We start from the raw sequence: 14,459 nt of genomic DNA, 5'->3' as shown, positions 1-14,459 counted from the left end.
CAAAAAGCTTTCCGTAAAGTTCACGAACCAAAATCCTCTGCTGCTCAAATGTTCTTCACCGATATCTCTCTTACTCTCTTGTTCTCTTGTCATCTCGATTGTTCTTGGATGACAGATTATATAGTTAGAAAGCATGGGTTTGTAACTGATATTTTGATGACATTCATTGCATTAAACATTGAGAGAGATGAACCAATCATCTCCTCAACGTTTAATGTTGCAAACGTTCGTTTGAAACGTTTCAAATCTTCTACCAACATCTCCCACTCATCTAAGTCCATCCATAATGGTTATATAGACCATGTCAGTCACATAGACTACAAGATGATCATGTCATAAAGACCAGAGCAAAACATTAATTAATCACAAAGATTGAATAAGTCACATAGTCTACAAGATGATCATATCACTAAGATCAGAGCAAAACCTTAATTAATCACAAAGACCAAATAAGTCACATAGACTATATGATGATAAAGCCACAAAGACCAGAGCAAAAATTAATTAGTTATAAAGACCCAATAAGAACATTCAATCCATACTATAGGGTAAATGGTTCGTGTGACAACAAACACACTGAGCAATAATTACTAAGAAGATTGTTACACCTTACATAGCTGCTCCATAGAACGAATCAGAGACATTAATAACTTGTGTTTATCCTAGATTAAATTATTTATATTAATATAAACATTTCTAATCCCTCATAATAACTATTATGTCAAGAGTATGTTCAACATCTCCAATCAATACAATTATTTATAATTATATTTTATGTATTGAATTAAAAATGTAACTGGTACCAGTAAACAAATATCACAGATGTAAATCAATCTTAATATTCCTTTTTAGCTAGAATCTATTCATTCTAATCAGTCGCTTTCTTAGTTATGCTCCATAGACCGAATCATCCATAGTCGATAGGAAACATGTTAAAGTAACAGACACTGATAAGAACTTCAAGTAGACAGCTAAAAAGTCACTTAGGATAAAATTGATATTAACTTATAATCTCAAGGGTCTCACATAGTAGAGAAGTAGGGATCCATTCTCCTCCTACCCATCTTGTTGCCATTGCATATATGATATGAATTACATGTTACGATGTTATTCTCTTTACTAAAAAGAGCGTATGTTTTTCCTAAAATTTAACATCGTACATATTTCGATCTAGATATACCTAATGTCTATCCTGAATTCAACATATGAATTCCAATCTGGCCTTAAGCAGATTCAGTAAATGGTGGGTTCATTTACTCTGATTATTACATAAATGATCTCATATTGACACAATTATCAAAGTGACCTTAACTTATGAGTATGTCTCTATTCACAGTTATATAAGCTGCCCCATAAGTAACGATTTTACCTTTATTTATACTTAACAAATAGAGATGATTGTCTATGTGAGTGGACCAATCTTAATCTGCCAACATGCTTATCGAGGCTTTTATTCGAATGTAACAAAGACATATATACTGAATAGATCATGACATTTTTCATTTATCAAAATATCTTTACAATAAGTTATATTCTTCAAAGTCCCAAAGACTTCACATGTCCTTGAAATGACTTTTTAGTCAATGACTTAGTAAAAGAATCGACAAACATATAACGTGTAGAGATGTACTCAAGAACCATCTTTTTCTTGTCAACAATATCCCTTATAAAATTATACTTAATTTCTATATGCTTGCCTTTGTTGTGATATTTGAGATCCTTGGAAAAGGCTATAGAGCTTGACTGTCACGGTATATTGTAATAAGTCTCCCATTGTTCTCAGTAATCTTCAGATTCTTCAGGAACCTTCTTAGCCAGACAACCTCTTGCACAACCACTGCACAAACCACATACTCAGCTTCTATTGTCGACAAGGCTACACAAGTCTACTTCTTGCTGTTCCATGAGATGATGCCACCATTCAGTAAGAAGGTATAGCCAGATGTGGATTTTCTATCATTAAGGTCCCCTGCACAATCTGCATCTGTGTAGTCACTCAAGTTCATATCTGATCCTTAGAAACAGAGGCAATAATCTGTCGTCCCTTTGAGATATCTGAATATCCTCTTTTCTGTCATCAAGGTCTTCCACCCAATCTACATCTGTGTAGCCACTCAGGCTCATATCTGATCCTTGGAAACAGAGACAATAATCTGTTGTCCCTTTGAGATATCTGAATATCCTCTTTTCTGTCATCAAGGTCCCTGCTCAATCTGCATCTGTGTAGCCACTCAGGCTCATATCTGATCCTTGAAAATAGAGGCAATAATCTACTGTCCCTTTGAGATATCTAAATATTCTCTTCACCGCTTTTCAATGTCTCGATCTTGGGTTTAACTGGAAACGACTAACTAAGCCAACATCATAGCTTATATCAGAACGAGTACACAACATAGTGTACATTAAACTACCAATAGCACTGACATATGATTTTTTTCTTCATTTCGGCTATTTCCTCAGGATTCTTGAAATACATACTTTTGCTCAAAATAGTACCTCTCACTATAGGTGTCTTTCAATGTTGCAATCTGACATATTGAAATGTTGTAGCTGTAGGATCGAAAAGAATTTAGATATCTCCACAATGGTATGATATTGTCCACTTTGGGTCTAAGCCCTCATGATTTTGCTCTTGGGCTCTACCCAAAAGGCCTCATGCCAATGGAGATATCTTTTCTCTTATAAACCCATGATCTTTCTTATGCATTTTCAATGTGGGACTATGTTTGCAACCTTGCAACCCCAATAGTAGCATCTTAGTGATATAAGTTTCTTGAGACAAACCCAAAAGCCTTCTAGATCAATCTCTAATGATCTTCACTCCTAAGATGTACTCTACTTCTCCCATATCTATTATGTCAAATTGTGATAAAAGCCAGGATTTGACTTCTATCACACACCCGTTATGTCACTTCCAGCTATTAGCATATCATCAACATATAATGATAAAATGACAAACTTTCCTTTTCTTTTCTTAGGTAAATACAATGATCCTCATGGATCATTTCAAAATCATAAAATAAAATGACTTCATTAAATCTTATGTTTTATTGTCTTGACACTTGCTTTAGCCCATATATAGACTTCTTAAGTCTACATACTCTATTTTCTTGGCCTTCAGCAATGTAACCTTCTGGCTATGTCATATAGATTTTTTCATCAATATTACCATTAAGGAAAACTATTTTTATATCCATTTGATGTAATTCCATGTCAAATTGTACTACTATAGCTATGATGACACGTATTGACATAAACTTCACAACTGGGGATAATATCTTTTCAAAATCAATACCCTTCAGTTGGGTATATCCTTTTGCAACTAAACGAGCCTTGTATCAATTAATCAAACCATCTGCTTTCCTCTTTATCTTAAGAATCCACTTATTCCCAATATCCCTTTAGCCCGAAGGAAGGTCAACTAAATCTCAAACTTGAATCATTCTCATTGACTCTATCTCCTCACCCATTCAATTTTCTATTTTTTTCTTACTGAGCTTATCAAAGCTTCCTCAACTGTCTAATCTTCCTCATTGCCAACTGGGAGAATCATCAAGTCTCATTTTCAATGTCAAACCTTTTCCGAGGAATAATCTGACGACTACTTCTTCGTAAGTTAAACTGTTGAGAAACTGACTCATTCAATAACAAATTACTCCCACTAGGTTGACTAGATTCAGGTATCTCCTGATTTGTTGACAAAGGAACATTATCTTCCTCTATCTCATATGAAGGAATGGTCTTATCAACTTCACCTCATGTTGGGAATTTAGTTTTAAGAAAAGTAGCATCTCTTGCTTCTATTTAAGAGATTGTTCCATTTTGTCACTCACCAATGAAGACATAACTCTTAGAAGTCTTAGAATACCTTATAAAGATACACTTCTTACCTCTGGGTCATAATTTTTCATATTTGTGAGTCTTATCATGAACATAGGTAGTTGATCCCCAAGGTCTCAGATTACTCAAATCCGGCTTTTTGTCTATCCAATGTTTATATGGGGTAGATGGAACTAACTTTGAAGGTACTTTGTTAAGTATATAGGTCTCAACTAATAATGCATCTCCCCAATAGGAGATTGGCAAATTAACCTGTGTAATTATAAATCTAACCATTTCAAGAAGAGTTATATTTCTTCTTTCAACAACCCCATTTTGCTATGAAGTTTCAGAGATAGTTAATTGTCTAATAATCTCTTTCTCATTACACATTGTCTTGAACTGATCAGACAAATATTCATCTCCACGATTAATGTGTAAGGTTTTAATCTTATGTTCTAATTGATTCTTAACTTTGTTTCAGTAATGAATGAAGCAATCTAATGCTTCAAATTTGTGAGAAATCAAATACACATGACCAAAACGTGTAAAGTCATCAATAAATGTAATGAAATAAGAACTCCTATTTCTAGCCTTTAGATTCATTGGACCACAAATATCCGAATAAATTAATTGCAATGGTGATTCAACCCTAATAGCCTTACCAAATGGTTTTCTAGTTGCCTTTCCAGCAATACAATGCTCACATATAGACAAGTTAATCTTAGCATGAGTGCCTAAAAGGCCCTCCTTAGCTAATTTATTCATTCGTTCTTTTCCTATATATCCAAGTCTAGTATGCCAAATTTCATCATTAACATCAACATTACTAGTAAGAGAAATATTGAAAAACAATCATCATTATTATTTGGTTCTACATCATGAACCATAAAATCATTTGTTATATAACCATGCCCAATTAATATCGAGTTAATTTAAAGTTTTACATAACAACTATACAAATTTACATAATAACCTAAATCAAGAAGACAAGTTGTTGATGCAATATCCCCTGGGTCAAGGTTGACTAGGTTTGAGTTGGCTCAAGCCTGAGTCTAGATATTTGGGTTTCGATGTTTGATAATACGTGGAAATTACAGGTGCAATCATCCGATTGGGGAGATTACTGGTGCAATTCCCCTCTCGTCAAGGTTGACCAGTTAGGTATGAGAAAGAGTTAAGTAGGTCAAAGGGTTGACTGGATACTTGACTGGGAAAGTCCTAACTGGAGGTTAGGCAAATGAGAAATCCTGGTGAGTGAAGCCAGGTGAAAGACCTAGTGAGTGAAGCTAGTTAGTTGGAAAATCCTAGTGGGTGAAGTTAGGTGAAAGTTCTGGTGAGTGAAGCCAGGCAGGTAAAAGTCCTGATAAGTGAAACTAGGCAGCTGGAAGTCCCAGTGAGTGAAGCCAGGCAGTGAGAAAATCCTGGTGAGTGAAGTCAGGTGAAAGACCTAGTGAGTGAAGCTAGGCAGTTGGAAAATCCTAGTGGATGAAGCTAGGTGAAAGTCTTGGTGAGTGAAGCCAGGCAGGTGAAAGTCTTGGTGAGTGAAGCCAGACAGTGGGAAAATCCTAATGAGTGAAGCCAGGTGAAAACCCTAGTGAGTGAAGCTAGGTGAAAGTCCTGGTGAGTGAAGCCAGGCAGATGGGAAGCCCTAGTGAGTGAAGCTAGGCAGATGGAAAGACCTGATGAGTGAAACCAAACATGTGGAAATCCAGGTGGGTCAAGGTTGACCGGACACCTGGTGTTTAGAATTCCAAGTAGGTCAAAAGGTTGACTGGATACTTGGCACAAGGAAATCCAAATGGGTCAAGAATGATCGGACATCTGGTGGAAGAAAAGTCCAAGTGGGTCAAAGGGATTGATCGGACACTTGGTGAAGAAGTCTTAGCAGGTCAAGGTTGACCGGATGCTAGGCATAATGTTCCAACATATCACGGTTGACTAGATGTTGGAATTGGGGACCCTAGACTTGGTTTAAGCAAGTCAAAGGGAGACCAATCGATTAATTGATCGATTGAACAGGGGTTCAATCGATCAGCTGATCGATTGGGACTGTGCTGCGACAAGTAGTGGCCCAATCGATTGATCGATCGATTGGGAGCTTATATCACGAGCACAGAAGCATTCCCAATCGATTAGCCGATCGATTGGGCACCTCCAATCGATCGGTCGATCGATTGGGGAACTGGAAATCACATACAGAAGCTGAATTGATCACGCGATCGATTCAGGCTATTTCCAGAGAGCATAGAGGCGCTCTAAATCGATCAGCCGATCGATTCAAAGCCTCCCCAACGATTGAATGTCATTCAATCAATTGGGATCCGACCATTGCGCAGGTTATAGCCGTTGGTGAGCATCTTCTTCGTAATTCTTCTCCAGCGATGACAGACGATCTTAGCGCCGATTCTCACGAGCTTCTGCACACTTCCACATCTAGTTCTTGAAGGCTCTTGGAGATAAGTATAGTTACACTTCCAAGGTTCAAGAGGCAACAACAAGTAACAAGTAAGCAAGAAGAAAGAGTTTTTCTTTGTATCCTTGTATTTTCTTTTTGTGTGTGTTGTAGTTTTGTTGTGTGGGTTTGTACGAGACTTCTCCACCTTTGGCTACCACCAAGAAGGAGCATTTCATTAGTGGAGAGCGAGTCGTGTGCGGATCCTTGGATTAGTCACCTCTTCTTGAGGTGGATACCAAGTAAATCCTCATGTTAGCGTTGTGAGTGTGTTTCTTGTTGTTTATTCCGCCGCACATCATCGAAGAAGCACATCAACAAGCGCGACGAGCTATTCACCCCCTAGCACATTTTGACCCTAACAAATGGTGTCAGAGCAAGGTTGCTCTTCACTGGAATCATCTACGGAAGGGGTAAAGAAGCTAGAGGGTGAAGAAGTTGGAGCAAAATCCATAAAGTCGAAGACTTCAACAAAAGCTCAACTTCAAATGGAATTCCGAGATGGACTTAGATTCGACACGAGGGTGCCTCCACCATTCACAATGATGAGCTTCGATTCTTGGAAATCAAGAATCAAAAATTTCTTGATGATGGAGATAGATCAATGGTTCACTTTAATGGAAGGCTTTAAAGCTCCAACAAGTTCAAAGGGCAAAACTATCAAGAGGAGCAAGTGGAGCCAAGAGCAAATTCAAAGGAGCGAGGCAAATGCCAAAGTGACCAAGCTATTGGTCAATTTATTGCCAAGAAATATTTTGGCTCAAGTTGGAGAATTCAAGGATGCCAAGGAGCTTTGAAGCAAATTGGCAAAGATTCATGAAGTCTCCTCCACTGTACCAAATCAAGAAGAATCACTCATTGGATCAAGACCAAGAGGAAGAGGACTTTGAAGTTGAGGTCCAAGAAGCTTCATCTTCAATGAAATGCAACGAAAAGGACAAAGAGGGAGCATACTCTTTGTTCCATGTACAAGATGAAGATGAAGAAGTCTCCACCTCTAGGATTGAGGGGGAGCGATCGTCACTGACATCGGATCAAGAAGAAGGAGAAGCTTCTACTTCCGAGTCAAGCGAAGAAGAAGAAGAAGGAAGTGTCATCGCTACACATGAAGGTATAATTATTTCAATTAAAAATAAAAATCATATTATATGTTTTGAGTGTAGGGAACATGGGCATTACAAGAGTAAGTGCCCTAAATTGGCCAAGAAGAAGGGTCAAGTGACACAAAAGGATAAGGAGAAACCCAAAGAGACCGTCCCCACAACAAAGAAGAGCAAGGAGCACATTCTGTGCTTCTTGTGTAATAAAAAAGGACATTATCGGAGTCAATGTCATAAGGGGAGGAAAGCGGTCAAAGTCAAGGGAGGAAGCTCAAGTCAAGGGGGAGCTTCTAAGGTAAAACCCAAGGTATCATTTATTGAGCCTATCCCTTTGAGTAATGGTAAAAAGCATGTTAGATCTAGCTTATATCATTTTAACGCTATTTACCATGAAAATAGGAAGTATGATAAACTTAAGGAAAATTATGTAGCCTATCATGCTAAAACCACCCCTAAGGCTAGCAAGGTAGATAAACTAGGAAATAATACTAAGGACCTTAGGTATAAGCCAAAAAATAAAAATGCTCAAGGATAAAAAGAAAAATCCAAAACTAGGGATTTATGGAAAGAAAATCAAGTCTTGAGGTCAAGGCTTGATAAAATGAAAAAGACCCTAAAAATGATGGAAAATATCCTACAAAGGTAAAATGAGCATAACCTAGGTTTAGGAGCACAAAGGTCATCCAATGGCCATAGAGGTTTGGGATACAATCCTAAGGCTAAGAAGGATGTAACTTTTTACTATAGGGTTCTATATAGCTATGAGACAAACTCTAGGTTTAGGGGTCAAGTCAAGGATACAAGAGAAGTTATCCCTAGAAGTATCTTTGCAATGACAAAAGTAACTAAGACTTCTAAGAACTCTAACAAAGTCACTAAGAAGGTCACAAGAGAAGATATCCCTAGAGTTGACCTAGAGAAGGTGACCAACGCTTCTAAGAAGCCTAAAAAGGTCATTAGGAAGATATCTAGGGAAGTTATCCCTAGTGAGTACCAAGAATATCCAAGGAGCACCAATAGATGTTGGGTTCCTAGGAGCATATTCTCTACACCCTAGAGGATTAGAGAGTGCCAGCTCAAATTTGAAGGGTAGTTAACCCAACCTTGATGAAGTTGACACTCGTAGAGCATTTTCAAGGTTATTGTTAACCTTTGAAATTAAAATGGATTATTTGTTTACTCTTTGGAAGAGTAAAATGTGCCAAGCTTTGAGGAATTGAATTTAATTTTAATTGGCATAAATAAAAAAAGCACAAGAAATGACAAGTTGAGATTTTGATATCTTCTTAAGGAATTAAGGGCAAATTTAAGCCTTAATTTAATTTGTTCACTCTTTGTAAGAGTAAAATGTGCCATTATTTTAGAAATTTGATGTAATATATATTGGCACAAATTAATCAAGTGCAAAAGAAATGTCAAGTTGAGTTTTGATATTTTCTTAAGAAAATATGGGTAATCTAGGATTACTTTTAGGTTTAGCTAAGGATTTAAGGATACTTAGATAGATAATCTAGGTATATTTTATTTTATGCTAATTGTCATGCTTTGTTTGCCCATCACATGCCATGACATCATATTTTACATTCATACTTATTATGAAAAATAGCAAAAATATCATGACATGTCATACATACATCATGTAGCTATAATATATTTTCTTTTAAAAATTATTTCCATTTTGATGTATGCCATAAAAATCATCATGCATTATTTTTAGATTCTTGCAATTAAGGACAAATGATATTTATTAACAAGTAACATCCTAGGTGGATGTTCATAATCTAAAATGCCTAGATAGATATACATGATCCCTAGCTTAGGGCAAAACCAAACTTCACATTTCACAAAGAACTATAAGGTGACTTATATGTATTTTAGTACACATTAGATACAAGTGAGGTGTTAGGATGATGAACAAAACTCAAGATGTTGATTTAGTGTATTTTTTTGAGTTTTAGGTTCATCAAAACACATAGTTATGTGTATTCCAATCATTAGAAAAGTTAATGTACAAGTCATATGCATTGAGCCCAAAGAACATGGTTGGAAATTAGTTTTGAAAATGATTTTAAATATACTTTGGAAAATCTTGGTGAAGACTATCTTTTAATAGTAATTATCATTGAAAAGTTAGACACAAACTAGAAGAAAACACTAAAATTTTTACAAGTTTTCAAGTTTGTATCAATCTTTGAAAATAGGAAGTATTTTTATAGAAAACTATTTTTCTATGATAGTATATACCCTAAATAATGTCTATAATAATTTTTATGATTTTTAGAATTTTGTAGAATTTTTGGGGAGTTTCTGAATTTCGTTGAAATTTTATTTCAAGAAATTAGAGCTCCAATCGATCAGCTGATCGATTGGAGTGCTTCAATCGATCAGTCGATCGATTGGGAGGTATTTTCAGTGAGCAGTAGCTCACAGAGTCGATCAGTCCATCAATCCATTTTCTCCTGGATCGATCAAGCAATCGATTCAGAGGCAGGCTCTGCGAACAGAACCTCTCTGAATCGATCAGTGGATCGATTGAAATGGTTTCAATCGATTGAGATCCAACCAAATCGATTGAAAATATTGATTTTGGTTGGGAAAGCCTGATTTCAACATTTTAAATCATTTTTAGTCTAGATAATCATTCCTAATCCCTTGAAATACATTTGTATACATTTAGGGGGAGTTTTCATGATGAAAACAAGGGGAAATGGTTAAGGAAGACTAAATTGAAGTTTAGGTTGAGGTTAGCACTCAAATTTTGATATTTGAATCTCAAAACTTCAAATTTTTGGGTTTCCTAAAGGTTTAGGAATTCAAAGTCATTGTTGGTGCAATGACAAATGTTTGAAGCATGTTTTTAGGGGGAGTTACTCTTTAAGAACATGAAAATTATTTTCTGAAACTTTTGAAGGTGGTTAAACCTTCGTTTAAAATAAAAATGCTCAAGGTTGAGCATTGAAAAATAATGGAGAGTTGATATCTTCATTGTCGAGTTATGGATGCTTTAGGATGAGCATTGTAACATGGAGTAATGTTCAAGGGTAAGCATTTGATACAGTGAAGGGTACGGGACCTTCATTGTTGAAATGATGAATGCTTAAGGATAAACATTAATGCTCAAAGGTGAGCATTGGAGATAATGAAAGGTATGAGACCTTCATTATGGTGTTGTGAACAACGAGTGAAGTTGTGAACAATGGTGAGTAACTCTTTATGAGGAGAGTTCTTTGTGATGTGTGCCAATAGGGGGAGAATGTAGAGTTTAAGTTAGGCCTTCACTACCTAAAGAGGGAGTTTGCCCTCTAGGAAAGAGGGAGAATGAAGAAAACCCTCATTCATACTTTAGCATGAAAGGAAGTTGAGGCTATGAGATTAGCCTAACTTAAGGGTATTATCAAGCATCAAAAAGGGAGAGATTGTTGGTGCAATATCCCCTGGGTCAAGATTGACCAGGTTGACTATGCTTGAGTTAGCTTAAGCCTAAGTCTAGATGTTTGAGTTTCGATGTTTGACAATACGTGGAGATTACAGGTGCAATCATCCGATTGGGGAGATTACTGGTGCAATTCCCCTCTAGTCAAGGTTGACCTGTTAGGTATGAGAAAGAGTCAAGTATGTCAAAGGGTTGACTGGATACTTGACTGGGAAAGTCCTAATTGGAGGTTAGGCAGATGAGAAATCCTGGTGAGTGAAGCCAGGTGAAAGACCTAGTGAGTGAAGTTAGGTAGTTGGAAAATCTTAGTGGGTGAAGCTAGATGAAAGTCCTGGTGAGTGAAGCCAAGCAGGTGAAAGTCTTGGTGAGTGAAGCCAGACAGGTGGAAGTCCCGGTGAGTAAAGCCGGGCAGTGAGAAAATCCTGGTGAGTGAAGCCAGGTGAAAGATCTAGTGAGTGAAGCTAGGCAGTTGGAAAATCATAGTGGTTGAAGCTAGGTGATAGTCCTGGTGAGTGAAGCCAGGCAGGTGAAAGTCCTGGTGAGTGAAGCCAGGCAGGTGGAAGTCCCGGTGAGTGAAGCCGGGCAGTGGGAAAATCTTGGTGAGCGAAGTCAGGTGAAAACCCTAGTGAGTGAAGCTAGGTGAAAGTCTTAGTGAGTGAAGCTAGGCAGATGTGAAGTCCTAGTGAGTGAAGCTAGGCAGATGGAAAGACCTAGTGAGTGAAGCTAAACACGTGGAAATCCATGTGGGTCAAGGCTGACCAAACACCTGGTGTTTGGAAGTCCAAGTAGATCAAAGGGTTGACTAGATACTTGACACAAGGAAATCCAGATGGGTCAAGAATGACCGGACATCTGGTGGAAGAAAAGTCCAAGTGGGTCAAAGAGATTGATCGGACACTTGGTGAAGAAGTCCTAGCAGGTCAAGGTTGACCGAATGCTAGGCATAATGTTCTAACATGTCACGGTTGATCGAATGTTGGAATTGAGGACCCTAGACTTAGTTTAAGCAAGTCAAAGGGAGACCAATCGATCAGCCAATCGATTGGGGCTGTGTTGCGACAAGCAGTGGCCCAATCGATCGGTCGATCGATTGGGAGCTTATATCATGCGCACAGAAGCGTTCCCAATCGATCAGCCGATTGATTGGACATCTCAAATCGATCGGCCGATCGATTTGGGAACTGGAAATCGCGTACAGAAGCTGAATCGATCGTGCGATCGATTCAGGCTATTTCCAGATAGCACAGAGGCGCTCTGAATCGATCAGCCGATCGATTCAAAACCTCCTCAATCAATTGAGAGTCATTCAATCGATTGGGATCCGACCGTTGCGCAGGTTATAGCCATTGGCGAGCGTATTCTTCGCAATTCTTCTCCAGCGACGAAAAACGATCTTAGCACCGATTCTCATGAGCTTCTCCACACTTCCACAGCCAGTTCTTGAAGGCTCTTGGAGATAAGTGTTGTTACACTTCCAAGGTTCAAGAGGCAACAACAAGCAACAAGTAAGCAAGAAGAAAGAGTTTTTCTTTGTATCCTTGTATTTTCTTCTTGTGTGTGTTGTAGTTTTGTTGTGTGGGTTTGTACGAAGCTTCTCCACCTCCGGATGCGATCGAGAAGGAGCATTTCATTAGTGGAGAGCGAGTCGTGTGTAGATCCTTGGATTAGTCACCTCTTCTTGAGGTGGATACAAAGTAAATCCCCGTGTTAGCGTTGTGAGTATGTTTCTTATTGTTTATTCCGCTGCTCATCATCGAAGAAGCACATCAACAAGCGCGACGAGCTATTCACCCCTTCCCCCTCTAGCACATTTCGACCCTAAAACAAGTGACGAAAACCAAATTCCATCGAATCTCAGGAGTATACAGGACATCATGTAGAAACAAATTTCGTTCACCCCGTAGGTTGAGTTTGCAAGTGTCAATTCTTTTGACTTCAATTCTTATATTGTTTTCCACATATATCTATTTGTTTTCATCTAGTATAACATTGTACTTGCAACTTAATGTTCATGGAAAGAAGATAAAGATGAATCTATCTTTTTAGACTCAATATAATCCCGAGTAAAATGACCCTTCTTATCACAGTTATAACAAATCAACTTGCACTTAGACCTTTATCCATATTTCTTTCCTTTCTTCTTAATTTAGTTTTTAGCAGTAACAATACTAGCCTTTTTTTTTTCTTTTCTTAAACCATTTTGATTCTATAGGCTTTTATTCTATAGGAGAAATAAAATTCAATTTTAATTCTCATATATGGACACGGTTATCGAAAATGGTAAAGATCATTTGGAATAGAAATCTTACAACGAGGCATAAAAACCTTCTATATTATTATATATTTTAATATTACAATAGCTTTACAGCCATCACTGTGGCTGTAGTTTAGTGGTGAGAATTCCACGTTGTGGCCGTGGAGACCTGGGCTCGAATCCCAGCAGCCACATTGTTTTTATTTCTTTTGTCAAATATCTCTTAATTTATTGCTACATTGCTTTTATTTCTTTTATCAAATATCTGAATTTATTTTTTTCTTATTGCTCACCGTTCATTTTGCAGAATAATATGAGGTTTTTTTAGATAATTAGATAGATTATTATTATTATTATTCAAAATAAAAATAAATCGTCAAAAGATTTTTTTAAACAATGTCATAGATGTAGAGTTCCTATTACTTTATATTTTACTTTATTTTTTAATAAAATTTCAAGTAATAGCACCTAGAAGGAACGGAAATTCTAATGGGAATGATCAATGTTATTCTTTATTTTAAATACGCATTCTATAGTTCAGGAAAGATTATTCAAATTATTTTTTCTTTTTAATTCAAACAAGTATTCAGTTGTTTGAATTGATTAATACCGATTAGTCTACATAATTATTTCACCATTACTAAGTAAATCGAAAAAGTTTCACGGAAGTTCATACAAGCGGTCAAAGTTTCCAGAGTTATCAATTTATTTGAACAAAATTTATGCAATACACCACAGCTAAAATTTAACCCTTAAATACTTAATTAATCATTTGAAAGACAAAACCACTACATCTTAAAAACCCTGATTAAGCATAGAACCGTTTCATTTCAACTTCTTTAATTGTTGAAAATATTGTTTTAATTTCCCACAAGTTGTTCACAAGCATGCTTGCATTTGGTCATTTTTTTAGTATACATGATTGATATGGTTTAAATTAATAAAATTTAAAATTGAAGTTTTAATTTTTATTGGTTGTTCTAGGAGAATTCATAATGATTAGGGTCTTTTAAAAAGATCATCCCTCCCTATTAAAATCTTTCTTGGTACAATGATAAAATTATTATTGTGTGATCTTAAAGTTACTGATGATTGGCTAGTGATCCACGAAATATTTGTTTAGGATTGACTACTGATGGTTTTAATCCGTTTGGAAACATGTCAAATGCTTGTATAGTATATGACCTATTATACTTGTGAATTATAATTTACCATCATGGAAAATGATAAAACTATCATACTTCATTATGTCTCTTTTAATTCCTGGGCTTAAATCACCTAGAAAAGAAATAAATGTATATTTATGACCTTTGATCAATGAACTGTTGGAGCTATGGGATGATGGGGTTGAAGCATATGATGCATCGATTGAACAACTATTTCAATTACATGTTGCTG

At 36.7% G+C, this 14,459-nt stretch overlaps 1 non-coding gene across 1 annotated transcript; it reads left to right on the top strand.

The window, feature by feature from the left end:
- The first annotated feature begins 13,183 nt into the window (after positions 1 to 13,183).
- On the top strand, positions 13,184 to 13,255 carry TRNAH-GUG. Its single transcript has one exon. It is a non-coding gene; the product is annotated as a tRNA-His (tRNA).
- The last annotated feature ends 1,204 nt before the right edge of the window (positions 13,256 to 14,459 follow it).

The sequence above is a fragment of the Zingiber officinale genome, chromosome 8B, assembly GCF_018446385.1.
Source record: "Zingiber officinale cultivar Zhangliang chromosome 8B, Zo_v1.1, whole genome shotgun sequence".
Lineage (NCBI taxonomy): Eukaryota > Viridiplantae > Streptophyta > Magnoliopsida > Zingiberales > Zingiberaceae > Zingiber > Zingiber officinale.
Note: the sequence above shows the minus strand (reverse complement) of the source record. Positions and strands in the feature narration are given on the sequence as shown.